Source organism: Pleurodeles waltl, chromosome 2_1 (genome assembly GCF_031143425.1).
Source record: "Pleurodeles waltl isolate 20211129_DDA chromosome 2_1, aPleWal1.hap1.20221129, whole genome shotgun sequence".
NCBI classification, from domain to species: Eukaryota; Metazoa; Chordata; class Amphibia; order Caudata; family Salamandridae; genus Pleurodeles; species Pleurodeles waltl.
This window is the reverse complement of record NC_090438.1, coordinates 568064663-568091946: the sequence shown is the minus strand read 5'-3', so window position 1 is coordinate 568091946 and position 27284 is coordinate 568064663. Positions and strand designations below refer to the sequence as shown.

General features: G+C 46.4%; 1 protein-coding gene across 1 annotated transcript in view; it reads right to left on the bottom strand.

The window, feature by feature from the left end:
- The window catches only part of MLH1 (mutL homolog 1), a 340404-nt gene that overhangs the window by 55262 nt on the left and 257858 nt on the right, over nucleotides 1-27284 (bottom strand). The window lies entirely within an intron of this gene.

Below are 27284 nucleotides of genomic sequence, written 5' to 3'. Positions count from 1 at the left end.
CAACGGACGTGGTGATAACTGATGATTCTACAAGGTGTAATAATGAAGCACTGAACAGAGATGCAACAGATAAAAATGGATGCATTCAAAATATCTCAGATTCAATTCTCTCATTAGATGACCTTTCACCTGTAGCTAAACGCCAAAGGAAGCCGGCGCCAGATAAGGCAGACAATACCCCTAAAAAATCTCTTAAGAATGATTCGGTACCCACACTCGATAGAAAGCCCTTAAAGAAGTCATCTCGGAAGAAACTCCCAATTAAACCAGTAGATACGACTAGATCTCTCCTAGCCAACCTCTGTGACCTAATAAATAGCATGAAATCATCATTCGGGGCCAAACTGGATTCCCTGTTGGAACGCTTAAAAGTAGTGGAGTGCAAGGTCGAGGCAGGCATGGGATTTATAAAGTCTTTACACCCAGAGGCCTCACACGACCTAAAACAAAATCCAAGTTTAATATTGCCAAATTTGAATTTCGAGCGAAATTCCCAATCCATACCTCTAGATAAGGTTAACGACCCACACCCGTTCTCAAAGCTCTTGATTAAACCACAGGTACCATTTATATCAGCAAGTACTAGCCATATACACTCTATTCACAAGCCTCTAACCAGCATACAATCATTTCCACCAGTACCAACTACTAATCATAAACAAGTCACCACATTGCCCAACACTCCCTTACTAATTAGGACAAATATTCCCCGAACAGACAAAGGAAGGCCTCAACATACTGAAACAAGACCCCCGAAGTCTACATACATACCTAGTGACCATTTACATCTTCCTCCGGAGGCAACTCCATACGTTGTGGTCCTGACAAATGTTCCCCCTATAGGTGATCAACACCGGGAAACGTGGCCGGCATTGAGGAATAAGGCCCTGAATTGTATAGGAACACGTTTGGGTCCTGGGGGGTGGGGGTCCTATTTAATGATATAAAAATGGCAAGAAGAGTCAAGTGGATAGGAAACAGGGAAAAAGTAGTGGAAGCGTGGAAGGAGACTGTGTGGTTCTTTCATTCAAGACCCCAGATTTGGTGCATAGTATCATCCACAAATTAGGTGTTAGACAAGCCACTTGTCAAGGAATTTCATTGCTACCCTTGGGTTTCTTTTATCCAAGATCTTCGGGGCGCAACGTTAGGGATCTACAATCCGTAAATGAACAAGTACTAAATACCCTGGACCATAATTCTCTTAGTAATAGATTTCAACCACTTACAACGCTAGAAGATTTGGATTGACTAAACAGGAAGAAGATAGATTTTCCGTATGAATTTGCCCTGGATGTAAATAAAGAAAGGCCTACCGAGAACAGGGGAGATGTATCCCGCGAGATGGCATCTGATAGGAACATCATAGACATCCATTTGAATCAGGGGAACCAACTCCCTCCAATAATTTATACTCAAGATGACGTACCACTCTTACCATCTATAGAGGAGGCGCACCCCCAACCCTATCAATATATGGAAACAACTATACTTTACTGGAATGTGGCAGGTCTAACTAATAAGATTAATAACGAGCTTTGGGTAAATTTCATTGGGGATTTTCCTTCTATCTGTCTTCAGGAGACCTGGACATTAAATCCAGTCCACATAAATGGGTACAAGATATTTCATACACCAGCTGTACAGGTTAATCACGGCAGGCCAAAGGGAGGCCTATGCACATATATCTCAAATAAGGCATGGCTACATAACTCAAAAATGCAAATCACAAAAACCTATTATCAAATGATTGAATGCAACTTGGATCAGAATACGCACCTAGTACTCATCAACTTCTATAATAATGCAACGCATAGAGAAGTCCCCAAAATTTTAACAGAGATGGGTGAGGACCTAGAGGAAATATGTGCGAGCAATAGACGCGAGACTTTTATTATATGGGGGGGCGACTTTAATGTACATCTTTGCAAGGAACCCACAGGAAAGGTGTGTGGTTGGGATACCGAAGATATCGGCATTGGACTGCACTTTTCACATACCGTTCAAGGAGAGGTAATGAATTCAGTGGCCCAAAAACATAATCTGTCTCTTGTAAATGAATTATCTCCCAAAGAACTACAGTTTAAACCAACCTTTAATGGAAGGGGTGCAAATACAGTTATCGATTATATTTTAATGTCAACACATTTTGTACACTATTTTTCTAATTACATAATCCATAACATCGCAATAAGCGACCATTTCCCTCAAAGCCTGGAACTTTCACCAATCCCTGCCACACAGGCTAAAGCCAGAGAGGTAACGATGGTAAACGATATTGTACTAGCCCCGGGTAATGGTTATACACTGAGATGGAGTCAGACTGACCCACAGGTATTATTAAAAGATATATTACGTGAACATATCCAAGTGTTCCTTGATTGCCTTAGTGATGACACGGCCCCAGGACAATGTCTAAGTGCCTTCCAACAGATAACCTACATCGTAAAAAAAGCCCTCACGATTAGGACAGGAGGGGCAGGGGGTAAGAAAAGGGAAACCGGCTGGTTTGACCACGATTGTACGAAAGCACACACAAGATTAAAAAAAGCCCTAAGTGCCCCCATAAGATGTCAGACTGAAATACGTATCTGCAGACTGGCATATAAGACAGCCACAAAAAAGAGGAAACTCGCTCTGAGAGGGAAGTCATGGGACAACTTACACAGAGCTAGTCTGACGAAAGACAATGCCCTCTTCTGGAAAATAATAAATACTCCCGTTCTAGGTGACAATAATACCCCTAGAATGGAAACTGCAATTTCGGAAGAGGACTGGATCACGTACTTTTCTAAGATATACTGTCAACCCAATGACAGAGCTCCTCCGGACCTTCTAAAAGTCCTAGACTTTGAGGAAGATCGACACCTAGCAGTATCACCCCAGTTTACCTTAGAGGAGGTAGTAGAAGCTATAAACACAAGCAAAGCAGGGAAAGCGCCAGGGCCCGATGGTGTTCCAATCGACCTATATAAAGCTAACACCGACCTATGGGGCCCTCTATTGACGCAGGTACTGAGGGCCATTTGCACACAAGGCCCACCATCAACATGGCGCCATTCTATCATCATACCCATATACAAAAAGGGGGATCGCCTTAACCCAGCCTGTTATAGGCCAATTTCTCTCCTCGATACATCAGCCAAATTAGCGGGGAGAATAATTCTAAATAGACTTCAAACATGGGCGGAAGAAAATAACATTCTATCCCCAGTGCAGTATGGCTTCCGCACAGGACTAGGTACAGTGGAACAGGCTCTGAACTTAACTATCCTAGTGGGGAAGTATACGAAGACCAGAGAGGGTAATTTGCACCTGGCCTTTATAGATTTGTCCTCAGCATTTGACTGTGTCTTGCATGAAAAGTTATGGGATATTCTAATAAGCATGGGGGTCGAACCAACAATAGTCCATTTCATAAAGGATCTGTATACTGGGTGCAGAGCAAGAGTAAGGTACGGGATGAGAGGGGAATGTACTAAGTCTTTTGGCATATACAGAGGGGTGAGCCAAGGCTGCGTTCTCGTACCACTTCTATTTTCATTATACATAAACAACCTAGAAAGTGAATTGATAAGCAAATGTAAAGACCTTCCACAAATAGGCAATCGCCCCGTTCCTGCACTTCTTTACGCAGACGATGCAGTACTCATGGCCAGGACACCGCTAGCCCTCCAGAAACTCCTAACCACTTGTATAAATTACATGACAGCCCTGGGCCTCACAGTCAACCGCTCGAAAATGTTCATAATGAACTGTGGCAGGAAACTGAGCAAGTCCTATAAAATCACTATTCACGAGGACAAGGTGAAGATAGCTCCCACCTTCTCATATTTGGGCATAATGTTCGATAAACAAGCCACTTGGGCACACTGCGTGAAAACAAAAAAAGACCAGATCATTAAAACAACGGCGGCCTTGAAGATCTTTTCCAAAAAACTAGGGGGGATCTCTCCGTCAAACATGGTAAAAATCTACAAAGCCAAATGTATCCCGGCGGCCACTTATGGAGCATGTAACTCTAATAGTGGGGTGAAAAATTGGGGTTATATAGGCGCTCAGGATCATAAATGGCATAAATTCAATTCAAGTAAGCATGAAAGCAAGGAAAGCAAGGGTGCCTGCACAAGGGAACACACCCATCCCTTACAGGTTTAAACAACCCAACAAACAATGGTACATAGTGCGGCACACCTAACATAAATTTGTTATAAATAATCAGTAGGTGATTAGAAAGAGTCAAGCATCAACTTTTAATATATGTTTGAAAAGTCCATTCTTATTCAGTGCTTTGAATAGTTATTACTCATAGGTGTACACATGTCTCCATAATGGTACAACTCAAGCCGTGTTTGACAACACCTCCATAATGGTACAACTCAAGCCAACACGTGTTTCGTCTTGGGAAAACTCCAATCCAATCCCAAACGACTTCTTCAGGGCTAAAATTGTAAATATATTCGTTGAGTTAGTAACCAAAATACTAGAACTTAGTCTTTGAAAGTATCAAAAGAGAGATTTAGTACAAAACTCCAATTAAAGCCCAAACAAAATGGCCGAAGTGTTAACCGCATAGTGTCTCGTGTCTTACAGAAATATCCCCCCCCCCCAAAAAAAAGGGTGGAATGAGAGCCGAGGAAATAGAAATAGGTTTAGCTACCCGCAGGTACATAAAACGTGTGTATAAAGCTGAAAAACAAACTATATGGTCGATAGAATAACAAACACTGACGTGCACTAGCCACAAGCTCAAATATTCATGTGAGAGAACACCACTGTGTATATTTTCATGCAACAAACTATGGAAGTCATACCTCCTAATCCTCAAAAGGTTGACCCACTTCAACCGTCATCAAACAAAGTCTATGAGATACGAACTGGTAAGTAAGTAGTGGACTGGAATCCTATAGTCAGTGTATGCACACGTTCAAGACTAAATAATGCGACATGAAAAAACAAAGAATAATGCTATTTATGCCTCCTTGCTCAAGAAATGCTCAAGGTAAAAGTGAGTCTACAATGCTACATTTAAAATTACCTAGTTTCACAAGGTTTATGTCCTCCAAGGTACGATTTCACATATCAATACAGGTATCGGATCCATGAATCAGTGAATATCAGGTACACCGGCCTTTGTTAGACCTCCAGATCTAGCGTGAAATCAAACAAAATAAATACAAATACATAGCAAACATCTTACAGTAGTCTGAACACCACGTTAAGAAATAATGTTGAACCAAGAACGATCTCCAAATATCTCATAATACTGAATTCTGGTCTAAATACGTATAAAAAGCACATCCTAAGTGTTGAAACATCACTTGAAATAAATCATAAGTAAAGGCTATTAGGCTGCCGAAGAAAATCCTTATCAAACACAATACAGGACCAAAAAACGGGTCTTCCATCATACAAAACAAATATCTTAATGTAATAATCACAGAAACACCGGTACTCACCGCATCCGAAATGGAACCAAAATACGCTCCACAAATCAACATGAAAGGAAACAGAGAGATGCGAGTACGCAACTCCCAACGCGGTAAGATACAGAAAAACGCGAGTACGCGACTCCTGAGTCTAGCGTCTGGGACCCGGAAGTCGAGATGTACGGGATATCATGAAAATGGAAAATGGACTAACGGAAAACACGCAAGCAACCACATAAAACTGAAAAACAGACTTTCATTGATTGTAAAAATCGGAGTCACCTCATAATAAGGCAGGAGAGAACACTATTATTTACCGGCTGTGCTACCATGGTTAGACCATAACTTAGGAATCTAAAAAGCCAAAAAAATATAATAACAAAGTGCACCTAAATGAAAGCCATTTCTTAAGAAATATAAAGTTTAAGCAAGATGACAATCCAAAGCGCCCCTACGAGTGGAAAATACACAATAAACCCACATTAGGGAAGCCAACCTAGGCTCTGAACTGGGATTCTGAAAACAACAACCATAGCTCCATTCATCCTAAACTACGTTATTTTATGTATAACCATCCAAACCCTAATGTCCCTGTACAAAGGGCAATTGGGCTAAATCAACAAATAAAATCAAACCAACACATAAATGGTCCCTCTTCATCGGATCAGTGCTCTAGAATTTGAAGAAACCAAAAGATATATTCTTCTGATGTTGGAACCAGAATAAGATAGTATCCAACTTATCCCAACTGTATAAGATTAGACAAAGTATAATAAAAACCCTCCCGACTTTGTTGAAGGATTTTGATTCATAACTCAATGTTGAAACCCCATTGGAAATGGGAGACAGATATAAACCATACAACACCTCCTATTTGGACAAAGAAAACAAATGACAGTAATAATGAATGGTTGAGTTAACCTGAATATCATTGATACATAGGTAACCTCTTTAGTCTACAAGGAAGAATTCCAACTCCCTGTCAGAGTTGAGACCAGATTCCACGGTCCTCAATCTCATGATCCAGAGTGCTAGTTCTCTATTGCCGCCCCTCGGATCTTTAGGGATGTGTTCTAGCCCAAAAAATCCAAAGCTCTTATGATTGGTCTGTGAGTTACAGTTCATTATGTGTGTCACTATTGGATATTTCATGTCAACATTGTTAAGCGCTCTCACATGTTCACTAATTCTGATCTTGAGTGCACAAATTGTACTACCAACATAAATCTTCAGGCATTTGCACCGTATGATATATACAACAAAGGTAGTGTTACAGTTAATCATTGAACAAATCTTAAATTGTGTTCTCCCATCCGAGAATTCTTTTATATTGTGACAAGCCCAGCGGCATACTCCACAGGCTCCGCATCTAAAAAAAACGACCATTTTTGTAGAGAGCCATGTTGTCTCAGGAGGATTGGCAGTAAAACTGGGACTCAATATGCTTTTAAAGTTTCTGCCCCTCCGAAATGCTACTGGTATTCTTTCTGGTAACATATCTCTCAGTGATTCGTCTTGGGACAATGAACTCCAATGTTTATTCATGCATTTTTGTAGAATCAATGAAGCATCATTAAAATCTGTAATGAATCGAACTGTATTAGGTTGATCAGTCCTCTTAGTAGTGTTGTCTTTCTTTAGTGTGTCACATCTCTTTAAGCATTTAGCTTTGCGATGGGCCTTCTTAACCATCTTATTCGAGTAGCCCCGTGCTAGGAATCTTCTACCCATATCATCTAACTCATGGAAGAACTCTTCATCCAGACTACAATTGCGTCTAGCCCTCACAAATTCTGCATAAGGGATAGATGCTATTTGATGCCTGGGGTGCGAACTATCAGCATGAAGTATGGAATTACAGGCTGTGGCTTTGCGAAATAGTCTACTCTGAATCTTACCTTCAGCAATGAAAATTTCGACATCGAGAAATTCAATACTCGTTGAACTATATTGATGTGTTAATTTCACGTTCATATTATTGGAATTCAAAAATTCACAGAATTCCAATAGTTTCTTTTCACCACCTGTCCAAATCAAAAAGCAATCATCTATATATCTTCCCCAGAATAATATATGAGTCTGCCATTCGCTTGCACCTGGGCCCCAAATCCATTTATGTTCAAACCACTCCATAAAAAGATTTGCGTACGAGGGGTAGAATTTGGAACCCATGGCCACACCCTGCTTTTGTCGGAACCAATCTCTGTTAAACAGAAAAAAATTATTGGTCAAAATAAGGTTCATCATTTCAATCAACATATCAGTATGCTCCCAATAGCTAGCCGATCTTTTATGTAGAAAGAAACGGATGGCTTCTTGTACTAATTCATGGTTAATGCATGTATATAATGACACTACATCCAGTGTTACCAACATCATGTCACTGTCCCACTCAACATCATTCAAAATGCTCAGAATATGTGTGGTATCTTTGATGAAGGATGGTAAGTTACATACTAATGGTTGCAAAAAACAATCTACAAATTCCGAGAGTTTCTCAGTAGGACCTGAAATACCCAAGACAATAGGTCTGCCCGGTGGAAAAGGCAAACCCTTATGTACTTTGGGTAGCGTATAAAGACACGGATACCTGGGATGATCCACTCTCAAATACATATATTCCTCTTTATTCAGAAGCCCCTTCTCCCGCCAGGTCACCAATTTCTTGTTTATTATGGGAGTCAGATTAGGAATAGGATTCCCACATACCTTCTCATAACAAATTGCATCATTGAGTTGTGATAGAATTTCATTGTCATAATCAGTTTTGTTCATAAGAACCACATTCCCCCCTTTATCTGCCTGCCTTATAATAATATCTTTATTCCGCTTCAACATTGTCAGTGCAGTTGACTCCTCAAAGTTGAGATTATTCGCAAATTGCCTATAGTTTATCTTAGCTAAGTACTTGTCGAAATCCTGACAGACCGAGTCAAAGAATTTATCAAAGCAATTCAAGCTCCATGACCTAGGTGTCCAGCCCGATCTTTTCTTAAAGCCACTAGGAACACTCATGTCCGAATCAATGTCCAGATCTTGTAGCATCCTTGACACAATACCCGGATCTTCATCTCTCTCTGCTAGAGAAACGATAAGTGCTGTATCATGTATTTGTTCAATGGACAGAGTGCTAGGGGTAGATGTGCATAAAGTAGCACTAGAACTCATCGTTGGGTGCTGGTGGAAATATTTCTTAATTTTAAGTTTGCGCACAAATTTGAATAAGTCAATCTTGGACCTACAGGGGTCCCCAAAGGATCTGGGGCAAAAGTTGAGTCCTCTAGCCAGAAGACTCTTTGCCCCTGTAGTAAGTTCAAATTCGGAATAATTAATCACATTGATGGAGGTCGACCCAACATCATCTACGTTTTTTTGTTGTCCCGGGATCTTGTTGTAACCCCATCCCGATCTCTTGTCTTTACTCCTTTTTCCTCTACCGCCCCTTCTTGTTTTTTTGCGCTCCTGTTTTGGATGAATTTGCCCCGTTTCATCCTCATAAGTTCTTGTAAAAAAATGGAATTACTATCTGTGCTGACACCCCCTGGGGTAGGTACACTCCCAGCTCCATCTACCTCACTATCACTGGTGGCCGGAGTACTAATTGATGTTGAATCTGAGATGTTTGACGTGCTGGGGCTCCTAGGTGTCAAGTTGGTATGAATTAAATGATCATATTTGCTGGCAAAAGTGAACACTCTTCCTGTCAAATAATCTTTTTCATCCCTCTTTAATTTGCGCGCTTTCCTCTGTGTTATCTCTTCTTGAAATTTAAGTATAACCTCGTCTAAGATTTTATAGTTTTTATCAGTAGATTCCTTTAGGTTTAAACTCTCAATTTCCTTTTCAAGAGTTATAATCTCAGCCTGTAATTTGGACACCTTTCTCTCAGCATTAATAATCAGTATTTCCAAGAGTCTCATTGAACTCGCTGTTAGTTCCTTATTCCACAGAGCCAACAAATCCGGGTCTAAATCATCATATGTTGGAAATATCTGGGATCTTAACCCCCTAGGAATACGATTCAATTTAATATATTGTTTCAAAGTGGCCCCATCCCACCATTTGGACAATTCATTTTTCTTAAGTTTTTCTAATCTAATGAATTTGCTCCTTAATCCTTCATTTTGTACATGCACATCATTACGCCATACATTTTGGGGTATGACCCCCCTGGCTAGACTATCAAACAGATCCTCTGCTACTTTATTCCTATCCATAGTAAAGTATCAAATTGTACTTAGGCTTCAGATCCAAGCAGCCCCCCCTAATATTAATGGAACTCTAATAGTGGGGTGAAAAATTGGGGTTATATAGGCGCTCAGGATTATAAATGGCATAAATTCAATTCAAGTAAGCATGAAAGCAAGGAAAGCAAGGGTGCCTGCACAAGGGAACACACCCATCCCTTACAGGTTTAAACAACCCAACAAACAATGGTACATAGTGCGGCACACCTAACATAAATTTGTTATAAATAATCAGTAGGTGATTAGAAAGAGTCAAGCATCAACTTTTAATATATGTTTGAAAAGTCCATTCTTATTCAGTGCTTTGAATAGTTATTACTCATAGGTGTACACATGTCTCCATAATGGTACAACTCAAGCTGTGTTTGACAACACCTCCATAATGGTACAACTCAAGCCAACACGTGTTTCGACTTGGGAAAACTCCAATCCAAACCCAAACGACTTCTTCAGGGCTAAAATTGTAAATATATTCATTGAGTTAGTAACCAAAATACTAGAACTTAGTCTTTGAAAGTATCAAAAGAGAGATTTAGTACAAAACTCCAATTAAAGCCCAAACAAAATGGCCGAAGTGTTAACCGCATAGTGTCTCGTGTCTTACAGAAATATCCCCCCCCCAAAAAAAAAAGGGTGGAATGAGAGCAGAGGAAATAGAAATAGGTTTAGCTACCCGCAGGTACATAAAACGTGTGTATAAAGCTGAAAAACAAACTATATGGTCGATAGAATAACAAACACTGACGTGCACTAGCCACAAGCTCAAATATTCATGTGAGAGAACACCACTGTGTATATTATCATGCAACAAACTATGGAAGTCATACCTCCTAATCCTCAAAAGGTTGACCCACTTCAACCGTCATCAAACAAAGTCCATGAGATACGAACTGGTAAGTAAGTAGTGGACTGGAATCCTATAGTCAGTGTATGCACACGTTCAAGACTAAATAATGCGACATGAAAAAACAAAGAATAATGCTATTTATGCCTCCTTGCTCAAGAAATGCTCAAGGTAAAAGTGAGTCTACAATGCTACATTTAAAATTACCTAGTTTCACAAAGTTTATGTCCTCCAAGGTACGATTTCACATATCAATACAGGTATCGGATCCATGAATCAGTGAATATCAGGTACACCAGCCTAATGTGTGTCAGATCCAAACCGACTCAGAGATGCAGCACTCCCTGAGCACTACCTTGAAGGCGTCCCATTCTGCTAAGGGGGAATGCTGCAGTTCCTGCATTTTCCTCAAAATATTGCTGTATGCTTGTTCCAATTTCGTCTCTGAAGACCTGGTCGTCTAAGGAGTATGGGTGCAGATACCACGTGAGTGTTGGAGGCCAGCCTCTTTCCCATTGAAATCCCATCAGTAGAGGTTTATGATCAGAGATTGTGCGGGATAAGTATTTAGTAGTTGCTACCAGTTCACCGTAAAGATTGGTAAAGAAGAAGTAGTCCCTCTCCTGCGGATGTTGGCACCTGAAGGAGTCAGTAGTCCTCATTCTTGTTGTCAGCACACAAACGCCTGGGATACTCGTGCTGCAGGCGCTTCCCGTAAGAGGGGATGGGAGCGATCCATCTCAAGTTCCAAGACACAATTATAATCGCCTCTTAAGAGGACTGAGCCCGTTAAACGTGGGGCCAGTTTGCGGGAGAGCTCGTCAAAGAACTCCGTCAGGCCAACATTTGGACTATAAATGCTGCCCAGTGCTATATCCCGCCTGCCCAGACACCCTTGGGGATCTACTACCTGCGCAGTGTTTTGGAAGGGAACTCCCGTTCTAATCCATACGAAGAAGCTGCATGCAAAGGCTGAATAGGTTGTATAAAAGAGCTGCCCTCCAAATCTACCCTGCAATGCTAACCCCTCAACAGCAGTTAGATGCATTTTCTGGAGTAGGGAGATCTGCACTCCTCTCCGCTGCAGATATGAGTAGACTTTATACCTCTTGGCAATTGAGCACATCCCCTGGATATTCCAGGTTATAACTTTATAGATTGGTGGAGTCGCCATGCTATCATAATGTGGTAACGACTCAGACCCAGACATAGCAGGCTCTCCCCACACCCCCACAAAGTGTCGGCCAATCATCCCCATTATAGAACACATATTCATAATTGATGCACTACAACGTGTCTTCCCCAACAATAACTAATGAAATCCCCAGCAACTCCCCTTCCCTAGGACAAGTAGGGTTCAACCCTCATCCAAACAAGCAGTTAGCAAACTAGCAATTGAGCAACAATGGTAGCATCCGCATCGCACCCAACTTGAGCCGGTCACCCGCCTCCTTCGCCAGTCCCACCAGGTCCTCCCCCTACACCATCTGATGGTTTAGTAAGTTATCCCTAGCATCATGCTGAAGACGTGGAGTATATCCCGACTTCTGAGTCTGTGCTGCTTCCTACATACTGGTGTGTGGGCAGGTGCTAGTCCAGTCTGTCAAGGTTTGTTTGCCGCATCCAGTGCAAAGCCATTGGGGGCCTCATCGTCTTCCTGCATGATCAGTCGTAGGTGCGCCGGGAACAGCATAGCATGTTGAAGTCCCAGTTGTTGAAGTCGGTGTTTGGCTTCGGTGAACGATGCGCGCTGCTTCTGGATAGCCTTGGTGAAGTGTGGAAAGGTCATGATCTTCTGATTGTCTATTCGAATATCACCCTTCAACCGGACACAGGCTAGTATGTGGTTGCGATCCTTATAATGGAGCAGCTTTGCTACAATCGGCAATGGCGGCGTCCCGGGTGGAGGTGGCTGGCCCGGGACCCTGTGGGCTTGCTCCAGGGCATAGAACGGAGAGAGACCCTCTGACTCCACCTCTTCGCGTATCCATTTTTCCAGAAGGACAAAGGGTCTCTGCCTTCAGTTTGCTCCGGTATGCCCACAAGGCGAATATTATTCCAGCCAGATCTGCTCTCCCAGTCTTCTGCGCGGGTTTCCATTACCTGTATCTTGGCCTCCAGAGCTGCCATTTTGACACGCATCTCCTTGACATCCGGATGAAGGTCAGACCGCATTCGTTTGGTTGTGGTCACTCTCTCAGCTAGGCGCATGTGGTCATCCCGCAGAAGGCCTTGCCTTCCTTCAGCCCCAAGTGCGTCAGCCCCTTGAGCACCACAGCCAGCCAGCCGCAGTCCCACTTCCAGCTAGCCGCCGCTCTTTTCCAGGGGTCACAGACCCCGGGCTAAGGTGCCCTTTGTGGACCGGGGGCCGCTAACTTAGTGCTCCTCATCTCTGCTTAGGCTGTCCCCCTGGCGCTCTGCACGTGGTCTGCATTCCTGCTGCTCCCAGGGTTCCCTCAAGGTCCTTGCTGTGGCAGTGGCAGCTGCCAGGTCACTGCAGGCGGGTCCCTCTATCTGCTGCCATCTTGACTCCCTTGCGGCCAACCACCTAGGACTCCAAATCACTGTCCCGGATTGCGGCTATGGGAGGGTAGCCCCCATCCTGGGGTCCTCCAGGGGAGCCCTTGCCTTTGCTTGTGCTAGGGGGTTAGATGGCCTCTAGGGCAAGCAGGATTTCGGCGTGTTCAGGATCGCCGGGCAGGAGCTAGTAGGAGTATGTCCTACTCCATCGGACGCTAGCCACGCCCACATCTCTCATTAACTGCATGCTTGTCTTTCACCCCATACAACGCTCTACTGCCTTCTGGGTACATTTTTGCTAAATTAATACAATATACATACAAACACCGCTGGTGTGACCTTACAAAAACAGTGAACAGAAGAACAGTACTGCTGTTAATGTTTGCAAACATTTTCTTTTCTGTAATAATAACTTTGTTCAAAATGGAAGGGGGTGCTATCCACAAAGAACAACCCCTTCCCCAAACTTGAAGGCGGGTTGGGAGCACACTGCCTCACATCCCAGTCGAGTTCGCCCCTTTGCATCCTGGTAAATGCAGTTCAAATTTAACGCTTACTTGAAAGTGTCCGTAGTTTTTCACTCAAGTTAGTGCAGTCATTGCTGTTCATCTCTATACACGTGTTTCAGGGTAATTGCCCTTCATCAGTAGAGAGTAGAAAGCATGAAAAAATATCTGGGGTTGCTGGAAATACTGCCAAAATCGTCTCAGGTCTAGTACCACTCACAGGCTCACAGGTGCGTCTCCAGAGCTCGTCAGCTCAGTGGCTCAAGGGAGCCTTTTAACAGGAAGGCGGGTTGGGAGCACACTGCCTCACATCCCAGTCGAGTTCGCCCCTTTGCATCCTGGTAAATGCAGTTCAAATTTAACGCTTACTTGAAAGTGTCCGTAGTTTTTCACTAAAGTTAGTGCAGTCATTGCTGTTCATCTCTATACATGTGTTTCAGGGTAATTGCCCTTCATCAGTAGAGAGTAGAAAGCATGAAAAAATATCTGGGGTTGCTGGAAATGCTGCCAAAATCGTCTCAGGTCTAGTACCACTCACAGGCTCACAGGTGCGTCTCCAGAGCTCGTCAGCTCAGTGGCTCAAGGGAGCCTTTTAACAGGAAGGCGGGTTGGGAGCACACTGCCTCACATCCCAGTCGAGTTCGCCCCTTTGCACCCTTCCCCAAACTTGACCTTCCCTTCTTTTGCTTCAGGTAGCCTGGAAGGTTAAGAGGAGCCCCTGCATTTAGGATGAGGTACTCTGAAAAGAAGGGAAAACCTGAATCGCAGCATGATTTGCTGGACCTTGGAAACTGTTAAATACACTTAACACTGGCTGGCATTATGGCTTCAGCCAACTGTCTAACTTTGTGCAAAAAAAAAAAAAAAAAACAGGAGCAGTTCAGCAACACACTTATAATTTTTGGACTTTGACTCTTGCTGCTGGTGTGCATCCAAAGTGTGCTCCATGTATGTTGCTTATTGCCTCCTGGATACGACTAAGACGGTGTCCCTGCTGAAGGTCTGCATGCCTGTCCTCTTCTGAACTTGGCCAGCGCTGAACTTCCCAGCCTGCACAGTCTTCAGAGCCCGAACTGAGAGTGTTAAGTTATGATACTTGGTATTCGTAGAGAGCTCGAGCAACAGGTAGGTTCTTGGCGCTTAGGTAACAGGGACACATAACACTATCCGGGGGTTAGACATGTGCTAATTTTTAGAGCCATGTTTTTCAAAGTTGCCTGAATCTTGCATAGATGGGTGCTGATGTAATGTCAAGGGGAAAAGTGTTACATGTTCGGGGGCAATCACGGGGAATCTAGCACCACCCAACATTTTCCTTTCAAATTTTGGGATAGTCAGGAGATTCAATTGGATGGGCCTTGTGTTTCAAATAGGGGTGTAATTCTCAATTCAGGAAGATATGAAGGTAGGGCTATTGCCATGAAGGCATTTAAAAATAGTGTATCCAGTTTTAAAGATGGTCCTCTGAGCTGCTGGGAGCCAATGTAGCTTTCTCATCAGCGGGATAATATGGCAGTGTCTGGGTTGTTGAAACACCAGCCTGGCTGCCTGGTTCTGTGCTATTTGTAGTCTGCAGGGGAGGCCTATTGGGAGATCCAGATTGACAGACTTAGGGGGTCATTACGACCCTGGCGGTAAAAGCCGCTTAGCGCCGTTCAGAAGACCGCCAATACACCGCCGTGTCCGTGGAATTCCGCCACAGCTATTATGACCCACATCTCGCAATCCGCCGAAATTCAGACACCCACACAAGTCCGCCACACCTAAGGTCAGTGATAAACCGGCGATAACAAATCCTCCACCTCACGCCAACAGAAACACGCCCATGCTATTACGACCCACGAATCCACGCAGCGGTCTTTCAACCGCGGTATTCCATTGGCGGTACACACCGCCGCGCTCAAAATACACACACATCTCCAAAACACCGCCACATTGGACAATTCAAAATACACACACCTGATACACATACAAACACCACTCACACACACCCAACACAATATAAAACACACACCCACAAACCCCTACGACCCAAAATCAGAGATGAAGGCGACAGAGAGAGAGCACAGCAATAGAGAACCCCACTACACAGAGGCACAAAACACCATCACCCACACAAACACCACACACCACTACACATCACCACACATCGCCACATACACCACCCCACAGATCACCTACACCACCCCATGGCACGCCAAAGACACCCCAGGTTTTCCAAGGAGGAGCTCAGGGTTATGGTGGAGGAAATCGTACGGGTAGAGCCACAGCTATTTGGATCATAGGTGCAGCACACCTCTATAGCCAGGAAGATGGAGCTATGGCGAAGAATCGTGGACAGGGTAAACGCAGTGGGACAGCACCCAAGAAATCGGGAGGACATCAGGAAGAGGTGGAACGACCTGCGGGGGAAGGTGCGTTCAGTGGTCTCCAGGCACAACATCGCGATTCAGCGGACTGGCGGCGGACCCCCACCTCCTCCCCCGCAACTAACAACATGGGAGGAGCAGGTCTTGACCAATATGCATCCAGAGGGCCTCGGAGGAGTTGGTGGAGGAATGGACACTGGTAAGTCAAATCTCAACTATCATATCCCCCACCCCTACCTGCATGCTATCACACACCCCCACCCTCACCCCCTCCCCTATCACTCCAACTCCTCACTAATGTACTAATAACACAAACCACCCATCCCAACACCAAGCCCTGCATGACAACTAAGCATGGACACCCATCACTAAAGCATGCCCACTGCACATACCCATAACACCCCCAAACCATCATCACACAAGCCCCCACACAGGAATGCTTGCAGTGGGGTACACGTTCACCCACCCATTGCACACCATGACACACACAGATGCAATAATCATACTTTTATACCCCTGCAGGACCACTACGTAACGTCACCAGACAGGAGGGTCCAGACATGTCCACTCCACCCCCAGAAGAGGCCCACAGTGATGACAGCAGCTCTGGCCAACTGGATCCAGATGACCAGCCCGGACCATCGTGGGCCTCGGGACAGTCAGTTCCCCTCGCACAGGCACAGCCCAACACTGACCTTCCACCCTCTGGTAACACCAGCACAGCACCCACCCAGCGGGCCCATACCTCCGACCCCAGGACACGTCAATCAGCTGTGTGTCCACCACTACAGGGAACCCAGGATAACCCACCACCCCAACAACAACAGGGACCGGGGGCAGTGGTAGTGGGCACACGGTCCAGGGGACGGAGGCACAGGAACACAGGGGAACTGGGAGGGCTGCCGTGCGACAAGGGGCGGACAGGGCAAGGGAACCCACTCTCCATGAGGCCCTCTCCTCCATCATGGGAGCATACCACCACTCCCAGGAGACGATGGCTACGGTCCTGGCCAAGTTTCAGGAGACCTAGCGCATGCTGGAGGAACAGTATTTGGGCTTCAGGGAGGAGCTCAGAACCATCAGCTCCGCCCTGGGCACCATCGTAGGGGTGCTGAAGGACATACAAAAGACCATGAGGGACACCGTGGCACTCCAAGGGGCCCCTGACACTAGCCTGGATGATGAACTGCTTACCACCTCTGCCGGCGCTAGTGGACAGGACGCCCCGCCACAGGACCACTACACCAGCAACCCACCCCCTACAGACGGAGAACCACACGCAAGCGGTCCCTGAGATCCAGGAACAGGACAGAGCAAGATGGCAAGACCCCCGCCAGGAAATGAGACCACCCTGATTGTCCTCCCACTGTCCCACTTTGTTACCCTGTCCAGATTGGAACTGCCCCAGCTCCACTTCCTATGCCCATATGGGCAATGCACCTGTGAGACTAATAGACTGGACTCTGCAATGGACATTCCTCCACCATCACCCATCACCATTTTGCCACCCCCTCCAATAATTAGCACTTCAATAAACACCCTTGAACCACAAAACAATCTGGAGTCAGTCTTTAGAAAATGTGTATTAGCTAAGACAGTGACAAACTCCGTTCTCAATAGTAATGTCAACATACCTATGTCACACATCACAAGTCCATGAAGGATGCGAGCAGATGACACACGTTGGTAACCACAGCTGTGAAACCGTAATGGAAATGTATCACTCAGTTAGCAGATACTACTTCAAATTGACAGACAGGATAGAGGTAGAAGTGTGAAAGTGAATGTAATAGTAAAAAAAAAAATCTCACCTGTGTGTCACTGGAAATATTGCTGTATGACAGAGTCCCTGTTGTCAATGTCTTCTTCCTCTGCTTCCTCCTCATCACGGTCCACAGGCTCCACAGCTGCCACAACACCGTCATCTGGACCATCCTCCTGCAGAAAAGGCACCTGGCGTCGCAAAGCAAGATTGTGAAGCATCGAGCAGGCGATGATGATCTGGCACACCTTCCTTGGTGAGTAGAATAGGGAACCACCTGTCATATGGAGGCACTTGAACCTGGCCTTCAGGAGGCCGAAGGTGCGTTCGATCACCCTCATAGTCCGCCCATGGGCCTCATTGTAGCGTTACTCTGCCCTGGTCCTGGGATTCCTCACTGGGGTCAATAGCCATGACAGGTTGGGGTAACCAGAGTCCCCTAATAGCCACACACGGTGCCTCTGGAGTTGACCCATCACATACAGGATGCTGCTATTCCGCAGGATGTAGGCGTCATGCACTGAGCCAGGCAACATAGCATTTACCTGCGAGATGTACTGGTCTGCCAAACATACCATCTGTACATTCATGGAATGATAACTCTTCCGGTTCCTGTACACCTATTCACTCCTGTGGGGGGGACCAAAGCCACATGGGTCCCATCAATGGCACCTATGATGTTAGGGATATGTCCCAGGGCATAGAAGTCTCCTTTAACTGTAGCCAAATCCTCCACCTGAGGGAAAACGATGTAGCTCCTCACGTGTTTCAGCAGGGCAGACAACACTCTGGACAACACGTTGGAAAACATAGGCTGGGACATCCCTGATGCCATGGCCACTGTTGTTTGAAATGACCCACTTGCTAGGAAATGGAGCACTGATAGCACCTGCACTTGAGGGGGGATTCCTGTGGGATGGCGGATTGGTGACATCAGGTCTGGCTCCAACTGAGTACACAGTTCCTGGACTGTGGCACGGTCAAACCTGTAGGTGATGATTAAATGTCGCTCCTCCATTGTTAACAGGTCCACCAGAGGTCGGTACACCAGAGGATTCCGCCATCTCCTCACATGTCCCAGCTGACAGTGCCTAGGAAGGACAACAGCGACCCCAGAGTCAACCAATTCTGAGGTATGTACCCACAGCTACACAGAACACAACACGAAATACAAAATCCTTCCTGTATGTGTGTTGAGTTTAGGCCTAGGTATGTGTGACGCAGTTGTAAATGAAGCCATGTGGGCCCCTGAAATGGCGGCTGCCTGACCTCTAAACTGGGACAATGGGATGTGAGGTAACTGCGCTGGCGTTGTACACTGTCGCGGTAGACGGTCAAAGACCGTGGCACAATGCTGCATTGATTATCATTGGACCCTATGGGTCCCAGGAGCCAATGACGAAGTGCGCCGGCGGTGATGATACGCACTGCCGCGGACGTGACCGCCATTTTCTATCTGTTCAATCACTCGATACCTGATCTTCGACAGGAGAGGACCTACACTGCAAGTGTTGCTGTGACCTCGGTCTGGAAGAGACAATGGCTGGTGCATCTGGGGAAAGGGCCCCTGCCTTCACTGCACAGGAGTTGGAGAAGCTCGTGGACGGGGTCCTCCGCCAGTACACGCTACTCTACGGTCCTCCAGACCAACAGATAAGTACACAGGGAGCACGTTGTATGGGCTATGCCTGGGTGGAGAGGGCTGGATGTCAGTAGGAAGGGGCCAGAGTTCTGCAAGCATGAAGAAGTGTGATTGCATGTGCCACATGGCAAGGGCAGGGATGTGGGCCACTCACTTCGACTGTGCTGCTGCTAATGACTTCTCTTCCTCCCCTGTACATGTCATGTAGGTCAGCGCCCACCAGAAGAAGGATATTTGGCGTGCCATCTCCAAGGACGTCCGGACCCTGGGGGTCCACCAGAGACGGAGCACCCACTGCCGTAAAAGATGGTAGGACATTCGCAGCTGGAGAAAGAAGACGGCGGAGGCTCAGCTGGGGATGGCCTCCCAACGTGGGAGGGGTGCCCGTCGCACCATGACCCCCCTGATGTTCCGGATCCTGGCGGTGGCCTACCCTGAGTTGGATGGGCGCATGAGGGCATCACAGCAGACACAAGGGGGTGAGTACACTCACATTCTCATGACTTTGCGCGCAGTTGAGGGGTCTGGGTAGGGGAGGAGGGCTGTGGGTTGCCCTACGCCAGGGCGAGTTCCGTAGGCTAGACCCCTCCGGAATGCAGGCTATGTGCCACTCCACCCCACCTCTGTAGAGTGCCAAGTACAGGTATACATGCCCCTGTGTCATCCATGTGGGTAGATGACACTCATAGCCATGTAGGCCATATCCCAGGAACTGCATCTGTAGAGGCCAAGAGCACGGCGTAGTGCAGTGGGCTGCTGTGTCTGTATTGTCCGCCAATGGTAGCGGTAAGCCATGCACTCAACCTGTCTTTCTTCTGTTTCCTCACCCCTTTTTGTGCTCTCCCTGTTCTTTTGTGCATCAGCATCATCAGGCGGAGGTACAGTGGCACCGGAGCACGAGGGGGCTGCATCCCACATGGCCATAGAGGGCAACAACACGGACACAGAATACACCAGTGGGACAGAGGGCGAAGGGAGCTTCACGTCGGTCACCGGATCAGCAAACAGCAACACGGACTCGTCCGCCGATGGGAGCTCCCTTGTGGTGGTGGCACCATCTGTGCCCCCCACTTCTACAGGTACAGCCGCCACCCCCCCTACCAGCACCGCCCTTCCAGCAGCCCATCAGCCTTCGCTCCGTGCCCACTCATCCAGGAGGGTGGGCATCACCTTCGCCCCAGGCACCTCAGCCCCTGCCCCTGTCACCCCTGCTGCCCTCAGTGAGGAGGCCATTGACCTCCTCAGGTCACTCACTGTTGGGCAGTCTACCACTGTGAATGCCATTCAGGGTGTAGAAAGGGAGTTGCAACACACTAATGCATTCCTGGAGGGCATTCATTCTGGTCAGGCTGCCCATCATCGAACCCTGCAATCTCTGGCCTCAGCAGTGATGGCAGCCATTGTCCCTGTGTCTAGCCTCCCCCCTCCAACTTCCTCCACCCAGACCCAATCCCCTGTACCCCAGCCTATCCCAAGCACACCATCAGACCAGCCTGCACACACCTCAACACACAAGGGCAGCTCAGGCAAACATAGGCACCACACATCCCACAGGCACTCACACAAGCATCACCCACATACAGACACAGCAACATCCACTGCCTCCACTGTGTCCCCCTCCTCCTCGTCTCCCTCCTACCTCCCAGTCTCGTCTACACTCTCACCTTCATGCACTACCACCACAGCCACTAGGACTCGCACCAGAACACTCACCACCACACCCCGCTCACCTGCACTCACCACCCCCACTACCATTTACACGTCCCCTGTGTCCTCTCCCAGTGTGTCTGTGACGCCCCCTCCCAAAGTACACAAACACGGACACCTACACACCCAACATCCATCCACCTCACGACAGCCTCCAGAACATGCACCTGCACCCAAATCATCTAAAGTTACACCTCCTACAACCATCTCCTCTTCCTCCACTCCCAGACCCCCTCCAGCTATCCATCCCAGTGTTCGTCAGAAACTTTTCCTGAGCAACCTTGACCTCTGTCCCACCACCCCCATCCCTCCAATTCATAGGTCCCATACTAGCACCTCAGCCAAAAAAAGTCTGGTACCAGTGGTGCGTGTTAGAGGTATGTGGGTAGCCAGTGTGACACGGAGCCAAAGCATTGCCAGTCCACCCCCTGTAAAGCACCAGAAGTTGGACAGTGCCCGACGGGAGAGGGGGAAGACTCCTGCCGGCAAAGCTGCTCACAAGGGTCCCGGGGGGAGTGTCGAGTCAGCTGTGACCCCTCCCAAGGTGGTGAAGGGGCAGAAGAAGTCTCCAAAGTCTGGTAAGAGCAGCATGGCGGAGAAGGCCGCCATCCTCCCCGCTGGCCAGGACGCCACCGCCAGCCACATCGTCACTGGTCCGGAGACCACCGCCAGAGTCAGTGCCCTGGAGGGCAGCACTATCGTCACTGGTCCGGAGACCACCGCCAGCGTCAGTGCCCTGGAGGGCCCCGGCAGCCACAGCCCCGCTGGGCACTGAGGGACCATCATGCCACACACCGCTGCACAGGTCACAGACAGCAAAGTCAAGCACCGCTGAACATGGCAAAGACCGCCATGGCAAGCACCGCTGAACAGGGCAAAGACCGCCATGGCAAGCACCGCTGAACAGGGCAAGCACCGCTGAACTGGGCAAAGACCACCATGGCAAGCACCGCTGAACAGGGCAAAGACCTCCATGGCAAGCACCGCTGAACAGGGCAAGCACCGCCAACTCAAGCATCGTTACCCCATGTGCGGCTGGGACAGTGACGGAACTGGGACCGTCACGGGGAGCGTCATGCACTCTGGGCACCAGTCCCCCTCCAGAACCAGTGGAGAACTGCATTCACTACCTGAATCCTTCAAAGGATGAAGCACTCTGGGCACCAGTCCCCCTCCAGAACCAGTGGAGAACTGCATCCACTACCTGAATCCTTCACAGGATGAAGCACTCTGGGCACCAGTCCCCCTCCAAAACCAGTGGAGACTGTTATCCACTTGAGAGACTGTGGCTTTGCACTCCCCAGGATACATCAATGGGCATGGAGCCCCGTCGTGGATCTGGCATGGTGCACTCATCCGGCTGAGGTGCTACCCCCCTTCCCTTCCCCCTGAGGTGCCTGTTGTATTTCTATCTGATGCCCCTGCAGTGTTCTCTCCATTTCTGGACAGGTATTGTGTGTGGCCCTCGCCCACGCATTTTGGGCCCAGTGGTCCACGGACATTGAATTGTGCATACCTGGACTACTAATCGTGATGTAAATATTTGGAATGTGTATATATTTCTGTATATATGAGCTTACTGTATTTTGATACATTACAATAGTTGTATTGATTCCCTTTTGTCTTTGCATTCTTCCGGGGGGGGAGGGGGGTTGTTACTGTGATGTTTGGAAATGGGTGCGTGTGTTGTAGTGTGCGAGGGTCGGGGTGGGGGTGTTGCGTGTATGTGTCCCTGACTTTTGCCTCCCCTATGTCGTAGGTGCAGTACTCACCGTTGTCTTCGGCGCCGCCGTTGCTGATGTTCGTAGAGGAGCAGGAAGACAAGCGCAGGGAGTATTTGGAGTTCCGGCTCCATGGTGCCCTCCTTCCTCGTGGAGTGTGTTAAGGTGAGTGTTTTCCCATTGCAAAAGCTGTTTCCGCCGTGTTTTTATCCACAGTGAATCCGCCCCGGAAAAGGTGGCGGATTGGCCTGTCTTAATACTGTGGGCGGTACATTGTCTTCCGCCTGTCTGTTGGCGGTGACTGCCGCGCTGCTTGTCTGTACCGCCGTGGCGGTCGGAGTGTTAAAGTGGCTGTCTATGTTGGCGGTTTCCACCACGGTCATAATTCCCTTTTTTTTCCGCCGGCCTGTTTGCGGTATTACCGCAGCTTTAACACCGTCCGCCAGGGTTGTAATGACCCCCTTAATATAGTCTATCAGAGAGATGACTAAGGCAATGACAGCTTTGAAGGTAAAATATTTTCTGATTTTCCTGATTCTCTGAAGTTGTAGGAAGCAGGAGACCATCACTGCTCCTAGTTGAGGTTTTATGGAGATTACTTGGGCACGGAGGAGAGGCCATCTCAGGAGGCCCAAAGGAAGGATTCCAAAGGTTGAGCTTGTTTTTAGTCATAACAGTTTTGGTTTTATCTGAGTTTAGTTTTAGCTGGTTGCTGTTCATCCAGTCACGGATGTCTAGCATTGAGTTTTGGATTCCAAGGTGTTATCAACATTGAAGAGTAGCTGCATATTGTCAGAGTAATTATAAATTCTTACATTCATTTTCTTTACAGAACCTACTAGGGGGAGGATGTACAGGTTAAAAAGATGGGCAGTGGGTGGGTGTTTACAAAGAGGATTCAGGAGGTACTCCACAGTTTAGCTGGACCTTAGATGAGCTGAAGGAAGATAGCAGGACTAGTTAAGAGCATCCCTTGAGGAAGGATTTCATCCACTCGAAGGTTGTGCACTGTAGTCCTGCAGCTTTGACACTGTTGATTAAGAGATCACAGTGGACCTACAGAAAGCCGCTGATAGGTCCAGGAGGCCTGTGCCTGAGTGAGCCTCTGTCTGCTTTTTCACACATGTCATCTACTACAGAGAGGATGACCGGAAAGCCTGTTTGGTGAGGGCTGAGGAAATTTGAATCCTCTAAGAGGGAGCAGGGATGCTGAGCACCGTGGGTTTCCAATACCTTTGCTAGATAGGGGAATAAAGAGATAGGTTGGTAGTTTTTCAAGACCAAACGCTCTTTTGAACCAGGATCACTGCAGCCCCCCTTGCAGGAGTCCGGAACCGTCCCTTGACTCAAGGACAGGTTGAGGAGGGAGATGGCCAGATTTAGGAAGAAAGAAAATATTGGTTGTGGTTATGGGGAGGATAGGTGTCTTTCAGGGATCCAGATTTGACTTTGGTCAACAGGTCCACAAGACGATCCTTGCTAATGGCAAGATGGACCAACAGTGTTGCGTGATTTCTATCTTCTAATGGGGTTACATTGACAAGTGAGCTTGGGGAGGATGTTGTCTTTTATCATCTTAATTTTGTCAATAAAGAAGGAATTCAGGGTGTCACATACGTTTTGACTAGGAACGATGGGTAGGGTTACTCTGTCAGGGTTAGATAATTCTGTGACAATTCCAAAAATCGCCTTTGTTTTATTCACAGAATTAAAAGGCTGATTTGTCTTGCATGATTGATTTTTTATATGCTTTTAGGCGTTGGATGTAGATTTCCTTTTTTCAGGCGAATAATTGTTCCACCATATGCATTCTGCTCGGCGGGGTTCAAGTTTGGATGATTTTAACCCATCTGAATACCATTTAGGAGCCTCATGGCGTTTAGCTTATTTGGTTTTGTGAAGAAGAGCACAAGTGTTGCAGGCTACTACTCTTTGCCAGTCAGATATTGCCTCCTCTAATTTATCTAAGCATTAGGCTTGCTGCAGACAATGGGGGTTATTACAACTTTGGAGGATTTGTTAATCCGTCCCAAAAGTGATGGTAAAGTGACAGATATACCACCAGCCGTATTACGAGTCCATTATATCCTATGGAACTCTTAATACGGCTAGTGGTATATCCGTCACATTTGGGACGGATTAACACCTCCTCCAAAGATGTAATAACCCCCTATGTTTGTTTTAATAATATCAGGAAAATTAAGAGTAAACACAGCTCCAGGTGACCATAAAACAGGCCCAAAAATAGCTTAAAAAAAACAAAACAAAAAAAACGGCCCACCTACAGATGTCAGGCCAGTCCAGTGGGCACTGCTTGACTGCCCTAGAGGCCTGTCCGACCCTGTGCTCTGGGGAGAATTGTACATGAAAGAGAAGCACTGAATCCAAGCTGGCAGTCTAGTGCAGCACAATTCCGTAGTCAATGTTCACACTGTAATCTGAGTTTTTCACTTGCAGCATATGAAGAGTGCACATACAAGGCCAAAAACAATGGTTTAATCACCCATTGCTAAAAAAATGAACAAAACTGGCCCATTGTGCACTAATGAATTATAGAACCATTACTAATTTACCAATCATGGCAAAGAAGATCAAGGTGACAGCAACAAGAATACCGTGATAAACCACTGCCTTTCCCACATGGGATAAGCCTTCTGACCCTGTCAAGGAACTGAAACTGCACTCTGATTTTATGGACGATTTGTTGTGCTTTATTAAAGGTGTGAGATTCCTTATGGTGATGCTTCACCTCTCGGCAACATTTAACAATATTACTTTCTCAATGTTCTCCTAGAGTCTCATTTGGACTCGACGTTTCCCAAGAGGTATCTCCATCCTGCGGCGTTCAACAGGGCTTCAATTTGTCACTAGATCTCCTTAACTCTTTAATGTATATGTGGTGACAATATTCAACATTGCAGGAAACACCATTACAGGTGAACAATCCTGCACTGATGACATGCTGTTTAGTCAAAAACTACCTGCTTCTACAATGGTAAAAAAATAAATTAAAAAAAAATGTATTCAATGCTTTGACATTTGACGCTCTGAATGGAGCAGTTGTTCCTTGGCATTTCCTGCAGTCACGCAAAAGCCTATCTCGCCTTTCCTTTCAGATAAGTATAAGGTTTTAGTGGTGGAAGCCCCAGTAAATTCCGAGCTGGATTATTCCAACAGCTTTGATTAAGGCGCACCCTTGTTCCAAATTCAATACTTACAGAAAGTGCAGAATTCTGTGTTAGAGTTCATTTTTCATTTGTTGAGTAGAAACCACATATCTCCCTTGCCAGGATGTCATGGCACTGGCTTCCAGTGAACACAAGCTTTGATACTCAACTGTAATATGAGAAGCAAGACAAGCTGCTGCTCACCACCCTAGATACAAGTTCAAAACTAGAGATGGGAGAGCTTTTTCGATTGCCAGGACTCCACTTTTAGAATTATTCGCCCTATGAAATCAGACAGCTGTCCAAATTGTCTGCATTTAGGAAAGCATTGACATCTCACTCATTTCTAGGTATCCTATTAGAACGTGCACCAAGACTGATCACTGAAGTGTTCTTGTTAAGAGTGTGCTAACTCATTCAATCATTCATTAACTGAATACGAACACATCCATATACAAAGACCAAGGTTACAAATACGAAATACCAGACTGCTTAGGCTACACTACTTCTCTCGTGGTATCACATACGACGTTACATCTGAAGACTGACACACAACTATTGCTAGCTAAACTGCTATACAACTTACAAATGACTATTCTGTACATTAATAAATACATATCCAATGCGGTTTACCATGTTAGGCTGCACATATTAAGTAGTCTCTTCAGAGTTTTCACCGGTCTCCCTGTTTCAGCATAGAGGATGTCTTGAAGGTTTTCCCTGTTTCTGCAGAGGATGTCTAAAATGAACCCCTGTTCCTATACAGAGGACTTTTCCAAAGGTACATTGCTGAGCGCTGACTAGCTGGGTTATGACACTTCTTGTTACAGCCACCCCCAAGCGATTCTTATTGTATTATTAGTATTAATATCTGTAATAAGAGCATAGATGTCTGGGGACAATATATGGTTAATTACTGGTAGATATTGTTCTATTACGAGTGGGCACATGCAGTAATAGCCAGGCATGAAGTACCACCCTCTAGGTTTCAGGCCACACTCTAGATTTAACAAGAGTCATTCATTTTAACTCCTGGTCTTCTCTAGTGCAAAGTATCATCTTTGTGAGGTGATCTGCAAAGGTCAGATGATTCGGTAAGTCTAAGTTGGTTCTGGGCTTGGTAGTGGGTGCAAGGACGGAAGTGTGAGGTCCCTCTAGTTCCCAACTAACCAGTAAGGTAACGAGGGAAGCTGGAGAGGTGTTTATACAACAAAATCCAAGGAGATTACGGAGATTAGCAAATCCTGTGCGATCTCAGACGTGCATGTTCTTAAACATTTTCAGGTCATGAGAGACTTGCTCCAGCATGCGGCGGGTGCACCCTCACTGCTGCTGTTCATGTCGTCTGGTTGCCACAAGCCCCTTGATAC